Raw genomic sequence first — 16,741 nt, 5'->3', positions numbered from 1 at the left:
TTGTTTCAATTATATCCAGCCTTCTGTGGCCTAATGTGGGGTTTTCTTGGCAAAGACACTAGAGTGGTTTGCCATTTGCTTCTCCAGCTCATTTTACAAGTGAGGAAACTGAGGCAAAAAGTGTTTGAACACACGGGAGCCACCTGATAATGGCTGCTTGGAGATCCAACTCAAAATGAATCTCCTCTTTCGAGGATGATACAAGGAGACTGAGAGGCAGTTGTTCTCTGACCTCTCGTCGAATTGTTTGACCTCTCTCTCTTCCCTCTGCCTCCAATTTATGTCATTTCCAGTCTGCAACACCTGTGTCAGCAAAGGCTGCCCTGCAACTCCTTCTGATGTTATGATCCACAACTATGGAGGCTCTTGGGGAATTGACCTGTCCCTTACAAAACAAGGTAAAGTGACTTGCTTAGGACAAGATGTCTTAAAGCAGAATTTAAACTCAGGTTTTCCTGACTCCAGGCCTGGAGTTCTATCTACTTCTCTACCTAGCTACTCTGCCTAATGTGTACTAGCAATTTCATAAATGAATGTTGATTTTTCTGTCTCTGTCTCTGTCTCTCCTCTGTCCCCCACCCCTTATGTTATCTCGAGCATATTTGTATAATATAGTTTTCCTATTAGAGTTTAACCTTTTTCAGGGCAGGTATTATATTACTTTTATTCTTGTATATATAATACTGAAAGTGATGCTTGCCACAAAAAAAAAAAAAAAAAAAAAAAAAAAAAAGGTCCTTAAATATATATATTTTAAATGAAATGAAAAAAAATTAGCAAGGTCCTTTCAAGGTCACTGTAGCTCAGACTCAGCTCAGAAGATAATAAAAGGGAAAAAAAAAAAGCTATTTCCACTGTTTTATGAACATTCTAATCCCATAGTTTATTACTTGGGGAAGACTACATAGCCAGGAGTTTATAAGATTTTAAGATATAAAAACAATTTAAATTCTCAAGCTCTCTAAACTTTCCGATACACAAGTTAGTTCCTCTATCAATGAGAGGCAAGAGTTCTGGGGCGAAAAGCATTTATTTTCAACATCCTAAATACCAGAGCAGAAGTTCTGGGAGGAAACTTTCATTGGGAGAAGCAAATATTTCTCAGTAGAGTGAACTAAACCAACTATTCTAGAGTAATTAGGAATTGCTGCCCAAAGGGATATACAATTTTGTATAACCTTTGTTCCAGCAATAGCACTACTAGGTCTGTATCCCAAAGAGATCATGAAAAATACTAGGATATACTATAAGATATTTAATATTATGGGAATGCCTGCCATCTAGGGGAGGGGGTGGAGGGAAGGAGGGGAAAAACTCGGAACCGAAGGGAGTACAAGGGATAATGTTGTAAAAAAAAAAAAAAAATTACCTATGCCTATGTACTGTCAAAGAAAATGTTATCATTATAAAAATTAATAAAAAAAATAATAATTATTATTGAGATCATGAAAAATAGAAAAGGACTCACTTGTCCGAAAATATTTAAAGCAGCTCTTTTGGTGGTAGCAAAGAGTGGAAGGAAATTCCATCAGTTAAGGAATGAACAAGTTGGGGTATAAGAATGGAAGAGAATTCAACTGTGCTATAAATAATGCTGAATGGGAGGATTTCAGGGGAAAAACAAAAACAAACAAACCTGGAAAGACTTACATGAACTGATGCTGAGTGAAGGGCACAGAACTAGGAGAACATTGTATATAATAACACTAACATTGCGTGATGGTCATCTATGACAGGCTTAGTTCCCAAAACTATGACAGACAATTCCAAAAGACTCATGATGGAAAATGCTGACTATATCCAGAGAAAGAACCATGGAATCAAAATGCAGGTTGAAGCAGATTATTTTCACTTTTTTTCCTCATGTGTTTTTTCCCTTTTGTTCTGATTCTTCTTTCACAACATGACTAAATATGTTTAATAGGAATGTATGTGTATAATCTATATTAGATTGTTTGTCATCTTGTGTAGAAGGTGAGAGGGAAGGAGAAAAAAATGGAACTCAAAAATTTTATAAAAGTGAATGTTGAAATTTATCTTTACATGTCATTGGAACAAAATGAGATACTATTAAGTGCCAATAAATAAATAACGATCAAACTACTTTTTTTTAACAAAGATCATGCAAAGGTGAAGCAATCTTCCAGGCTGTCAGAGTATGGTAGAAAGAGAAGTCCAGAGAGCCATGAGCAGAATAAACTTTAGCCCAATACCATATGCTATTTCTGTCTTTTGAACTTCTGCAATAATTTGATAGTCCTTTCTCAAAGTACATATCTTATTTATATTACAACCATTGGGGTACTTGACTTTTAGCTGCTATTATTTTTCAGAATTTACTGTAGAAAACTCCCTGGTCTGGAAGTTCCCTATATCAAATCAACAAAAGCAGGGAGAAGGGAGAGAATTTCATTTATGAAGAGGCTAGTTTGGGTGAGGATCCACTAATGCAGGTCAGAACATTAATGATGAATAATTTTTTTTAAAAAATTTGCTCAAATAGATTAAAAACAAATTTTATATTTGTTTTAAAAAACCTTTGTGTTCTAGATTTGATCCTGTCCTTTTCACCTCACCCCATGTGAAGTTATGCAAAACATTTCCATAAAAGTCATGTTGCAAAAGAAAACATAGATTTCTCCCCTTAAAAAGCACCTTAAAAACAAAAAAGTCTGTATTCATACACAATCAATTCTTTGGGCATTTTTCATCATAAATCCTTTAGAGTTTATTTGTTTATTGTACTGCTGAGGAGAGCAAAGTCATTCACACTGATCATCCCACAAAATTATTATTCCCTTGTATAAAATACCTTTCACTTTGCTGGAGCTCATAGAGGTCTTCCCAAGTTTTTCTGAGAGCATCCTGCTCATCATCTCCCATAGAACAATAATATTTCAGTGATGCATAATTTTGAAGAGCTGGTAGGGGAAGCTCTTTAAAGGTCACATAAGTAATGTGTATAGCTGATAGAGCTTGAACACCAGTCTCGCTAACTCTCAAATTAGCCTTTATCTACTTTGCCATGCAATTTATCTCTGCCAACAGAGTGGGCAAGTCACTTAATAGCTCTGAGCTTTGGTTTCAGCATCCCTCTACCTGCATTGTGAGGAGACTACAAAAATTGCTATGTGCTATAGCTATTAGCTGAGAACTAAAAGACTTTGGAATCATGACTAGATTCCAGAGTGTAAAAGGCAAAGTTCAGTGTTTTCTCCTATATTTTCCTTCCTCATTCCTCATACAGGGCTCAGAAGACAGTACTAGAGACTTCTCTGAAGAACATCAAATCTGCAGAGAAAATGATGTTTCAACTAAATCCCATATAATAACCTGAGCCAGCATGCCTACATATATATGACCATTATCAAAGGTTCTCCATTAACCTTAAATATTTCTTCTATTTTCCTCAGCTAATTGAAGCATATTGGTCAATGGCCATCTGCCTTCTTCCAATTCACACATTTTGTAATGCTATGGAATTGGACTTCTTTTGGGTAAACATCCTATATATCGGAATTAGTATTTTCTTAAACAAAATCCCTTCACTGTTCAGATTCTTATAAAGCAAAAAGGGCAAAATGCATTTAATTATTTTGCTTCAAAAAGACCCTTAAATCAGTTATTGAAATGTATTCCCTTAAACTAAAGCTCTCTTTCTGTGCCCTCCCCCTCCAAACAAAGAAAAAAGAAAAAAAAAAAAAACTTTTCTGTCATATATTTCCAATTTTTTTTAGAAAAATTGTTCGGCTAATTAGGAGAACAATTCCTAAGTAGAAAATTGGTTAAAAGGATATGAAGTCTGTTTTCAAATGAAGAAATCTAATCATATGAAAATATTTTAAACCACTAATAAATTGTAGAAACAAATACAACAACTCAAAAGAATCATGCCACAATCATCAAATTGGCAAAAATTGTAACACAGGGAAATCACCAATATTGAAGGGGCTGAGAGAACCTAACTAAAGTCCTGTTGCACCTGTAATACAGCACTTATGGAAAATAATCTGAAACTAAGCTTCAAGACACTACAGTTTATATACAATTAACCCAGTAATTCCACTATTCTATATCCCTAAAGTGATCACATAAAAAGGAAAAAAAATCCTTATGTACCATAATATTCATATCGGTTCTATTTATAATAGTAAAAAACTAAAAATTAATTGGAAAATGGCTAAAATATGGCATATAAAAGGTAATGGAATATTTTTGCTTCATAAGAAATCATGAAAGGGATAGTTTAAAGGTAACACATAAACTGATTAAGAATAAAGTGAACAGAATGGGAAGAACAATAACATTATAAAGAAAAACAACTTTAAAAAAATTGAAAACTCTTATAAGTTCAAATACTAACCATGACTCAAGAAGACGTGATGAAGCATGTTACCCATTGCTTGATAGAGAAGTGATGATTTCAGAATGAACAATAAAATCTATACTTTCAGCTATCTTTGATGTAAGAATTTATTTTGTTGACTATGAATATTCTTTTACAAGGAACGTTTTTTTTTTCTTTTCTATTTGAGGAAATGAATGGGAACAGAAGATTGATATCAGTAGGATAGCTATAGTAGAAGGAAAAAGAAAGAAAAAGAAAAGAGATTTACTGAAGCATCTTCAAAAGTTTCAGAGAATAGAAGGAAGACCAAAATGAAGCAAAAACATGTAAAGAGCTTTGAAAGCTGCAGGTAAGATCTATTATACTAAAAGGGAAAGCAAGGCGCACCTAATAGAGATTTGTAGTTAATGAACTATCATCTTTTTTTTCTTTTTTCTACTGTGTATATACAAATGCCTCTTGAATTTGGTGATTTGTTTTTTTAAAGTTCAGAATAAAAATAAGTATTTAATTTAATAGAATATTAGAGAGTTAATTAAAATATCTGAGAATGGATTCAATTTGGCACCTAAGAAAGCTTTGTCCTCCCCAAGATATAGTGGGGGCTTTTTGACAGGTAATGTGTACCTTTGTCTTCTTTTATATTGAAGACATGGAATAGCTCATTTGTGAAAATGCATATTTATCCCATACAGGGAATAAGTAGAGCAAAAGCTGTTCTGGTCTGTCAGTTAGACTAATACATGTTCTAAAAAATCCCCTAAATGCTGATTTTTTTTTCCTGGCAAATGGGGAATGTCTTATTAAAAAGTCATTTTAGTTTATCAACTTTACTAAGTGAAAAAAAAGTTATTAAATAAACATCTGAATTCTAGGTGTAGAAGACCCTTCAAAGTCATAGAAAGGGGGACAAATGCTCATGTCCCAAGATACATGCAATATCTTAAAAGTGAACAGGTGTTCACAATGTCTTTTGATCAGAAGGATTCTTTTTGTCTATTGTATATATAACTTATACTTAAAAACTGCTTTTCTGGAATAGAATGTATTGATGGTTAAAGAGGTATCAAGACGAGTTAGCCATTTTTAGATAACCTTAAGCATTTCAGAAATCAAAAAGACAATAAGAAGGACCAATTATAAGCATTAAAAATTACATAACTAACTTTTCTTTTTCAATCGAGATTGTGTCAGTTCCCAAATTGCTATGTATGGGAGGTGTGCAATTGATAAACATGTTTGTCATTATCATTGGAAATATATAGGAAAGTCTGCAAATAGAAGACACTGGTTATACCTATTGGTGAGCTCTTATAGAAGATTCTATAGCAAAAAAATAAAAATAAAAATCATTTATTAATTTATATAGAACTTAGATACTTGGATTTGAAAATGGGCAAGAATCACAATTGAAGAAAAGATTTAGAAAGCTTATTTCTTTGGGAAATGGTACTATTCTTTTACTTTCCTCCAACTTCTCCCCGAATCGAATGTCTCTCCAACATTCTTCAGGTTATTATGGTGTATTATTGTATGTCATGGAATATTCCAGTCTAAGAATTGAGGTTGAAGGCTATCCAAAGGGCAAAATAGAAAGAAGCACATAGAATCCTTAAGACTCTGTCCAGATGAATAAACTCTTTTGTAAATGAAATGGGACTGAGATATTGTGTAGCAGACGGATTAGAAGGTGATTATATCTGGGAAATCTGAAAATAAGACCAAATTAAGTGGTTGGGTCAGGAAGAGCAGACATGGTATGAGTTCTTACATCTTATGACACAGGTTTCCAGAGGCAGAGAAACAAGAGATCCTGGAAATGCCCATATAGGCAAAAAGTTCAAATTACTACTATTGGTTCAAATTACTCTCTGTCAGGAGAAAGAAGGGTAAGATCACTTAAGGCACAATAAGGCCTTGGGCCCTCACCTTACCTGGTATAGCTCAACAATGCCACATATCCCAAGAGTCCCATGTGATACAAGAAATAGGGATCCCTAGGCCTTCCAGCAAAAAAGGGAGGCAAGGATTGGGGTTGGAACAATTAGCTTGAGGGTAACCAGTCAATCTGATAGATTTGCAACTGATTTGAGTTACTTGTTGGACTTTTTTGTATAAGAAAAATGAAAATACTAGAAGAGGATGGTTGCTTGACTATTAACACTGTGTTTGTTGTGGCCAACCATCAATTGTCAATTTGGTCAGGACTTAGCTCAGGCTGTCCCATTGGGTCTTCTTGTATAGGATTTCAGCCACATTTGAAGTCTGAGGAGGCACAGAAAACTGCATCTTATTATACTACCTTTTGACCTAGATAAGTTCCTCTTTGCTAATCTTATAGAACACTCCTCTGTCAAGCCATTCCTCTGGGAATGGCACCAAAAATAGCTAAGGTAAATTCACTACCAAAAACATACAATATAAGTAATTCCTTTCCTTTTGTCTGTTACTTCTCAGCACCCTTCCCTTAATGTTTTCCAAACACACTCTATAAATTTAAATCTCCACCCCTGCCTCAACCTTTCCTCTTATCTAGAACATCCCACCTCTTTCGTTCTAAGAAATGGAACACAGAGGAATAGGAAAGATCTCAGAGGAGGGCCAGTGAAATCCAAACATGAACAGGAACATTCTCAGCAGAACTTCAAATGAGCAGTCAGGCTTCCATCTACCAGCCGAAGAAGCCTCCTAATTCTTGTGTCAACCTCTTTTATTTTCATTCTCTCAAACCAAAATGTGCCTCTGGAAATTCTCCCTGTAGCTTGGGGCTGCCATCCAAGGCCAAGGAGAAGTCTAAATTTTTTGTAGTGTGAAATAATTTCAGATACTTTAAATAGCTTTCAAGACACTCTTCCCTATTTTTTCCTCTAGTCTAAACATCCACAGATCACTAAACAGGTAGGAAGACTGCTATGCCAAAAATGTACTCCTTTCTAACCTTTGGCTTTTAGATTTAAAGAGATTTTTTAAAGCTGAACACAAATACTACCTCCTTCATGAGAACTTTTCTGGAATCTCCCTGTTGCCCTTGTCTCATCTTTCAAATTATTGTTATTTTACTTAAAATCTAAGAAAAGAAGGGATTTCCCCCCCCTCCAATTTTTTTTTCAAGCTGTAGACACATTAACACAAAACATTGCATAAAGCACTTAATTTATCCAATCTAGGGTCTCCCAAAATAACCAACAAGCACTCAAAAGAATGGATGGGATAGCAGTCAATCAATCGCCAAAATACATTAAATATTTACCATTTAGTCAATAAGAATTTTTCAAGTGCCTACTGGGCCACACACTGAACTGAGAAGTGGGGTCAAGGCAAATATTAGGAGCCACTCCAGTGACTGAAACAACTTTAGAATGCATTTATGAGACATCCTTGAACTATAAAATGCAATAAAATGGCTTTACTATTAACAAAAGATAAAAAGGATCCAATTCATTCCTAAGGCTCTAAACAATGTAAGTTGAGATAAAATGACTATTCACTTCTTATCTCTGCACTCACCTTAGCAAGCATTCATGTCACGTCATAAAGTGTTCCCACAGGACACGGGGAATTCCACTAAAAATTCTGCCCCCAATTCCTCCTAGTCAGAGCCTTGTGTGGTTCAGTCAACAAAGAAGCAAAATGCACCCCTCCTTCTCTTTTGAAAAGCCACCCCAAATTCTATGTAAAATAAATGTCAGTCCTACCTGGAATCTGACTGTTTAGTGAAAGTTGGGGCAAGTCACTGGACATCTCTCGGTGGTTTCCCAATTACAACAGCAACCACAAAAAGAAAAACATAATACAAAATGGTTAGAGAATCTAAAGATAAAGTATGTGGACTATGCAAATCCCAAGACATTCTATAGATATCAACTAAAATGAATGACTTCTTAAGGTTGTATAGTTACAACTAAGCAAGTGCTCTTTCCATGACACGAGGTGTACTTGGGAGGACTTCAAGGGCCAGAAACATTAAGCATTGACAAGGAATATGGCACTGAAATAAAATTAGCTGAATCCAGTGTAGAAGAAAGCTTGGAAGAACCAAGGATCAAGAGGGATTCAGTAGACAGATGAATGTCTCCAAAAAGGAATCCTAGATACAATATAGAGAACAATGTGTCGCTATCAGTTCAGACCATGTAATATGGCATAGAGAAAAGTTAGAAGGACTAGATGAACTGAACTGTGCATTGTACAAGTCTATCCCCAATAACATGATTTTCTCCATTGTTTTTTAAATATTTTTTCTGTGACATATTACAAGGAAACTGATATCAGAAGAAGACAATAGACTCTAAAGGCATCTAAAGGATCCAGTTTGGCTGCAAAACAAGTATTGGAGTGATAAGAGTGAAATTTAAAACTTCAACTTGACACATTTTGTTGTGTGCCAAGACATGACAGTGGAGATAATAAAAGCGAATTATCACAGGCGTCTTATTCTGATAGAACTCACACTATGAACCATCTAGGGGTTTCAAACACCCCTACTCCAAGATACAAATCATCTCAAATCAATTTCTTTCTCAGATAGGAAGCCTGACTATCCCATCCTGGATTCCCAGATTCCCACTTTATCCCAACTGATGACTTCACTTTGGAGCAGGCACTGAGAACCTTTCCAAATGATAAGAAACCTATGATAAAAGCATTGCATTTACCTCACCTTACACCAGTGCACCCTGATCATTTTCCCAGTGGGTGAACTCATACGCAAAATAAACTGATTCATATTTAAGGGAAGATTCTAGGGAATGCTAACATGGGTTAAAGAATGCCTTTGTGCAAGTATCCTTCCCTTTGTGCAAAGACTTTATATGGGACAAGTCTCTTTACTGATGAACTGGTTCTTCCAAAAGGCAACAAGCTTGACATATTTCAGCGATAATAACTGTTCTTCTGTCTCCTTAAATAGCCTCAGTTAAACATCCCTCCTCAATCTGCCCCTATGGAGCTACTGGTTTTCCCTTGTTATTTGAAACACTTTAATGGGGAAGGAAGACATACAAATAAGGTATCTATCTTAAATAACTTTGCTATTCAGGTGAAGCCCAGGAACTCCTCAGAATAGTATTTTTAATACATTATTTTTGAAAGGAAATCAATTCTACTGAAATTCAGTTATCTACATAGTTGTTTTATTTTTAAGTTAACAATCTCAGGTTAGGAAACTCTGTTCTGTTATGATATGGTTTATAACCACCTAAGCAAATGGAATCAAACCACACCGGGAGATACCTCAGAAAATATGGCTGTTGGCGTGGAGAGACAATTTGATTTCTGAGGAAGATCTGAAACTTATTAAAATATTTGGCCTGTGAGCCACTAAGTTTGTGATCCTGTCTGAACTCAGCGTAAATATCATTTATTTATCCAATTATTTATGAATTTGTCAAGCACTTGCTATGTACAAGGCACATATTAAATGAAAGACACAGAAATACAAAGAATAAAATTATAATCCAATGGGGGTATATTTATAAGTATATTCAAAATGAATAACTAGAACACATAGAGGGATCAACTAGAGGGGACTTTAGAGAACATTGAATCCATATCTTTCATTTTTTCTATGATAATATTTGAAGTCAAATCTTCCTGATTCCAAGTTGATCAGTCAATCTATTACTTCATGTTAACTGAAATAAATGAAAAGTAATTCAATATTGGGTAGATTAGGAGTCAAAGTACTCCATATTGTGTCGGGGAAGGCCTGGTGGGAGTGTTAGAGATGACAAATCCCTGGGCAGCCTTGAAGAAGCAAGCAGGGCCTCACACAATTGAGCTGTGTGTCAGTGGACTCCCAAACTTCCACCTACTTCCCAATTTAGGGAAACAAATCTTTATGTGGTCACCACGGGTCTCTGTTATGCACATTACTGCCACGCTCCTAAAAATGAATGAACTGAGGGGCTTCAGACACATGCTGAATTGTGAGAACTGAGCAGATCACACGGCCTCATGACTCAATTCTGAAACTGCTGAGATCCTTTTGATCCAATTGTGGCTTGTCCAACTTCTCTCTTGTGACAAAACTTTGTTCAGTTGTAGGACATAGCAGAAAATCTTGTGCTGTCTAAATCTAGTCCTCCAGGCTGGGAATGTGGATCACCTTTCTGATTGAGCGATCCTTAGGCAAGGACCTCACTATGCTGACCAGAAATACAACTGGAGCCAAAGATTTGATGCAAGGAGTTTTCTCACAATTACACAGCTCAAGGAATCTCAATGCCTTGTCTGAAAAAGAGCAGTGCGCTCACAAGGGAGCATAAAACCTCAAACTCTGAATTCAGGGAATTGTACCTCTTTGCCCTCTCCTTGCCAACTTGAGAAACTCCTAATCGTTCATCCAATTACAAATCAGATCGCCTAATATTATATTGTTTCCTTGTAATTAATTGGTATTATTTGATTTATTTTTAATGAATAAAAGTCAGTCTCCTTTTGAAGAGCTCCGGTCCCAGTTTGTTGAGCAACTTCCATGCATTGCTTAACAAACTGATATGTTCTACGATTAACCTTTTCTCAGCCATGTCATCTTTTATCCAGCACACTACAGGGAAGATATTGACTCTAAATAGTCTCAAAAGATGGCATGAAAAATCACATATCTATATCTGTTTCAGTATTTTTAAAATCCATATTTATATATCATATAGAATATATATTTATAATATATATTATTTTGAAAAAGCTATTTTATATTTATGTTTATATATAATATATAACTACTTATTATTTTCTATATTTGTTTCATCTTGTATTATATACATATATATTATACACATATAACAACAAGTAATAATAGCTAACAGGTTTATTGCACATACTATGCGTCAGGCACTGCACAAGTGTTTTTCAATTACTATGTCATTTGTTCCTCTCAAAAACCCAGGGAAGTCAATGGTGTTATAATCTTCATTTTATTATTAAATAAACTGAGGCAAACAAAGGTTCAGTGACTCTCTCAGGGTCACACAACTAATGAGTATCTGAAGCCAGATTGGAAATCAGATATTCCTGCTCTCTGTCTCTCTTTCTGTCTCTATCTCTGTCTCTTTCTTTTCTGTGTCTGTCTCTCTTACTATACACTTATTTGTAAAGTCATTCCTCCTTTTGCTACTTGTCTTTATTTTTTGTAATAAGGAGCTCCTCCTCCAGCCATTACTATTAGCCAGGATATCTTAATGCAGTTGTTGTGTTTGGCTACTTCCGCTAAGCTTCTTAAAGTCACTTAAATGATGACACACAGACTTCTGCAGAGAGAAGTCCAGAGTGCTTGCGACAAATCAGCAGGGCTCAAATCTTTGGGTTTGTTTGTTTTTTTTTGGTTTTTTTTTGGTTGTTTGTTTGTTTGTTTTTACTGTTTCCTTCATAACTGGTAATTCTCTACAAGGTGCTTGTCTTGCCCAGAAGTCTACATAATAGCAAAGGATCAGCACTGCAAGCTTGACTGGACTTTGAGGTAACAACAGATCCCAGAAGCCCTTCATCCCATCCCTCACCTCAATCAGTGTGCCCTAACATTTTTGATAATCCATCATCCAGCCTCTACTGGAAAACCTTCAGACAGAGAGAGCTCAAGCAGCTTCCAGAATCAGGAGCTTAGATGGCAAAGGGTCCTTAGAATTCATCTCTTTTCATGTCTTCCCTTTCCAGCAGCAGAAACAAAACCTGCTTTGGAAAAGCTGCACCCTAAGCTCAGGAAGAGTGAAAATTATAGGCTTGGGTCTCTGGGGTTCTTTCTGCTCCATGCCCCTTTCACTAGGCACAGCACTGTGCCCAGGGAGGGCCCTCCTACTTTGGTAATTAGCATGTGCTGAGACTCACTGCCATATAGAACACTTCCACTCTATTCACTTATGTGGCTTTTTTGCCATTGAAATAAATTGAGGAGGCATCTGAATTCACTTTCTTTTGATCCACTTATATAAGGATTTAGAAGGAAATAACGAATGAAATTGCATTTCCTTGGCCCCATACAAAGTGTGGCACAACTTAGGGAGAATGAGCTTTTCTCTACAGTTTACCAAGCAGATAGGGAATAGAGAATGGGAGCATTAGAAAAAAAAATCCTCTCTTTCAATTGCTGCAGAAAATGTCGTGTCCATTGAAATGGGCAATTTTAGCAAATCATGGAGGATTAAATCAAGGCAATCATAGAATAAATGGCTCTCCTTTATCCATCCCAGGCTAACAACAATCTGAAGTTAAAGACTGTATTCTTGGGAAGTAGTTCTTGGGCGCTAATGCCCAGATAATTTATTAAGAAGCTTTTAGATCAGCAACTTCATAACCTCCTCATAGAAGAAGCTTTGAAACAGGGTGACAAAAGGGATCAATGATAGATGTGAGAACTCCCGAAACTTGGTGCTCCCTTTAAAAATCTAACAAGAATGTGCCTCTAAACAATACATTTACAGTAGAAACAATGCCAGCAGATTTAAACAGCCATCTGGTGTAATTATTCATGCTCCCTAAAAATAGCTCCTTGTGAGAGAGCAAAGCCACTTCCCAATATAATTCAGCACTTTAAAGGAATCTTACCCTTAAACCTCACATAAGCACATTTGAAAGAAAAGTAAAATTGCTGAATCCCTAGCAGTCTTCAAGTCTTCAAAATGGAGGTTCCAAACTCCTGAATCAAGAGGAATCAGAAGATGGAGAAGACAGTTTGAGATGAGAGAGAACAGGGATTTATACTCACAGTATTTGGGTTCAAATCTTGTCTCAATTAATTTTGTGCCCATAGGCAAATAATTTGACTTCACAGACCTCAATTCTCTCATCTGTAAAATGGAGGAAGATGAGACACCTTTGGGGAGGCCCTTCAAGTTGTAAATCTCTAAATTTTATATCCACAATATGTCTCATTTTAATTCCTTATCTCTTTTCCTTACATCCAATTAGTCACCCAGGGTTGTTTTTTGTTTTGTTTCCCATAAACACAGAAAGTTCTAATATCTGTTTCCTTTCTTGATCCTCACCATTATCTTACTAGTTGAGACTTTCATGATCTTCTTCCTTGACTATTACAAGAGTCTCAATACTTGGTCTTGTCTTTTCTGCTTCCATGCATGATGTTACCCAAGAAACACAGAACTCTTCCATTTTTATTTTGGGTTCTCTGGGACACAGAATAGGCACTTCCCAAATATATCCCTGAATATTCCTATTTTATAGCTCTGGTGTCATTTCTCTTGTTTCAAAAACTCAATGATTCCCAATAATCCACTGATAATAGATGATAAGTAAATGTCATTTTAGAATTTAAAAAAAAAATAAAAAAGTTTACATGGATTATCTTGTATAATTCTGATAACAAGCCTGTAAGTTGCGATATTAAAACCCATGGTCCCTAGTGTATAGATAAGGACCTTCTCTCTAAAAAGGAAGAAAGTAATTTGACCAAAGCCACATAGCATAATTTCCAAGCACAATTACCAAACGTAGGTATTGAATCTAGGTCTTTCATAATATCTAGCATGATATCCATTTAGACCATGTTATCACTGACCTGAATTCCTTAGCCTGGTTATTGAGGCTTAAAATAATATGGCCCTGACCTATCTGAGGAAATCATCTCCTTTTGTTATTAAAAATCCTATTTCTCATTTCTACTTGACTATTGAACATTCAATGGAATATCTGGCCATTTCCCATCACACTACCTTTGTTTGTGAAGTTTTCCAAGCTGGCGCTTCTCATCTGTCATCTTCAATTTTTAAAATCTTACTATTTTTACATTATCCTTTTTATATAGCTTTTTATTTTCACTAAAACATACAAAGATAGTTTTCAACATTCCCCTTTGCAAATCTTGTGTTCCAAATATTTTTCTCTCCCTTCTTCTTTTCCTAGACAATAAACAATACAATAAAGGTTAAACATGCACAGTTCTAAACATATTTTCAAAGTCATCATGCTGCACAAGAAAAATCAAATCAAAAGGAGGAAAAACAAGTCAACAACAATAGCAACAAAGGTGAAAATTCTATGCTTTGATCTACATTCAGCATCAATATCCCTCTCTCTGGGTGCAGATGGGTTCACTCCATCATACATCTATTGGAATTGCCTGAATCATCTCATTGTTGAAAAGAACCAAGTCCTTCACGGTTGATCATCACATAATCTTCTTGCTGGGGACAATGTTCTCTTAGTTCTACTCACTTCAGTCAGGAACAGTTCATGTAAGGCTCTCCAGGCTTTTCTGAAATCAGCTTTTCTTCATTTCTCATAGAACAATAATATCCCATTATTGTTCTATAAGAAATGACCAACAGGATGATTTCAGAAAGGCCTGGACAATCTTACATGAACTGATGCTGAGTGAAATGAGTAGGACCAAGAAATCGTTGTATACTTCAACAACAAAACTATATGATGATTAATGATCAATTCTAATGGACGTGGCCCTCTTCAACAATGAGATGAACCAAATCAATTCCAATAGAGCAGTAATGAACTGAAGCAGCTACACCCAGCGAAAGAACTCTGGGAGATGATTATGAACCACTATATAGAATTCCCAATCCCTTTAATTTTGCCCGCCTAAATTTTGGATTTTCTTCACAGGCTAATTGTAAACTATTTCAAAGTCTGATTCTTTTTGTACAGCAAAATAACTGTGGACATGTATACATATGTTGTATTTAATGTATATTTTAACATATTTAACATGTATTGGTCAACCTGCCATCTGGGGGGGAGGGGAAAAATTAGAACAAGAGGTTTGACAAATGTCAATGTTGTAAAATTATCCATGCATATATCTGGTAAATAAAAACTATTATTATTAAAAAAGAACAATGATATTCCATCACTTTCATATACCATAACTTATTTAGCCATTCTCCAGCTGATGGGCATCCTCTCAGTTTCCAGTTCCTTGCCACTATGAAAAGGGCTGCTACAAACATTTTTGCACATGTGGGTCCTTTTCCTTCATTTATAATCTCTTTAGGATACAGGCCCAAGTGGAGACATTGCTAGACTAAAGGGCATGCAGTTTGTTAGCCCTTTGGACATTTACTATTTTTAAAAGAACAAGCACAAGTCTTCCATGAAGCATGCCCTGATTGTCCCCTTCTTCCATTGAAAAAGGCCTCTTCCTTCCCTGAACTCTTTTGAAATTGTTTTTATTTATTTTTTTCAATTATCAAACATTCACTATTTTCTCCCACTATCACCTCCCCTTCCACCAGGGGAAAAAAAGACATGAATAGAGAGTCCTCACTTAGCACAGGCATAGTCTAGAAAAACATCCCTACATTAGTTACCTCCCAAAAGCATTTTTTAAAAATCTATATATTAAAGCATTATCTCTGTCATGAGAGAGAGTCATTAGAGAAACAGTGTTCATATTAATTATTCTTCTGGTATCAAATTTGGTTATTTATATAGTACTTTTAAAGTCTTTCAGAGTTAGTTGTTTTCACAATATTAATATTATAATATAAATTGTTCTTATGGTTCTGTTTACATCATTTGCCATCAGTTCATCCATTTCCATGACTGACAGTATATTTTTCCTCCTTTCTTATAGCATGATAGCATGGCATTTTATATATGTGCATATTCCATATTTTCCACTAACTTCTTATAGATATTGATTATATTCTTATTGCTATCACCATCACCCAACTCTACAGCTACTTTCTTCTCCTTAGTTTACCAGAATTTCAAAGCAGAGGAAATTATAAAGCCTTCCCATATCCATTCAGGATCCTACATTCTCAGAATTAGAGGAAGAAAACTCAATGGTCATTCATTATTATTTATAACAGAAAAGTTGTCTTAGATTCACAGAACAAAGTTGGACATTAGGAACCATGCAGGTTAGCCCCCTTGTTAAGCAGGTAACTTGTCTAAGACCACAGAGGTAGTAAGTAAGAAACAGCTGGGGAATTTGAATCCATGAAAGGTGAGTACAAATCCATTGGTTATTCACTCTATTGGTCTATTTCTTGATGACCCCTCTATACCATCACCCAAAAGCCATCATACAAGACAAGATATACTTGAAAAATCACCAGTGATGGAAAATCTATTACTACTTCCTTAAAGAACCCATTCTGTACACACCTGGATTCTGACAGGAAACCATTTGCCTTATTTTTCTGGGGACAAACTTTCTTGCTTGCTTTGCACATCCTCCCTATGTATGATAAAAATTTGTTTTTTTCCAGTTCTACTTTATGTTTTATTTTCTTCCTATTAGAGTGCAACATTCTTGAAGGAAGTTACCTGTTTGCTTTTTTCTTCTTTTTATCTCCAGGGTTTGGCACAGTTTCTACCATAAAGTAAGTAAACAATAATAGTAATCATTGCTGCTGCTGTTGGTCAGTTGTTTCAATTGTTTCAATTCTCCATGATCCCATTTGTGATTTCCTTGGC

General features: G+C 35.6%; 1 long non-coding RNA gene across 1 annotated transcript in view; it reads right to left on the bottom strand.

Moving 5' to 3' along the window:
- Positions 1 to 14,018: 14,018 nt before the first annotated feature.
- Positions 14,019 to 16,741, bottom strand: part of LOC141547117 (uncharacterized) — a 151,345-nt gene continuing 148,622 nt past the window's right edge. Inside the window, exon 6 of the long non-coding RNA XR_012483516.1 lies at positions 14,019 to 14,199. This is a non-coding gene — a long non-coding RNA (uncharacterized LOC141547117). The remainder of the gene's footprint in view (positions 14,200 to 16,741) is intronic.

The sequence above is a fragment of the Sminthopsis crassicaudata genome, chromosome 6 (genome assembly GCF_048593235.1).
Source record: "Sminthopsis crassicaudata isolate SCR6 chromosome 6, ASM4859323v1, whole genome shotgun sequence".
NCBI classification, from domain to species: Eukaryota; Metazoa; Chordata; class Mammalia; order Dasyuromorphia; family Dasyuridae; genus Sminthopsis; species Sminthopsis crassicaudata.
Note: the sequence above shows the minus strand (reverse complement) of the source record. Positions and strands in the feature narration are given on the sequence as shown.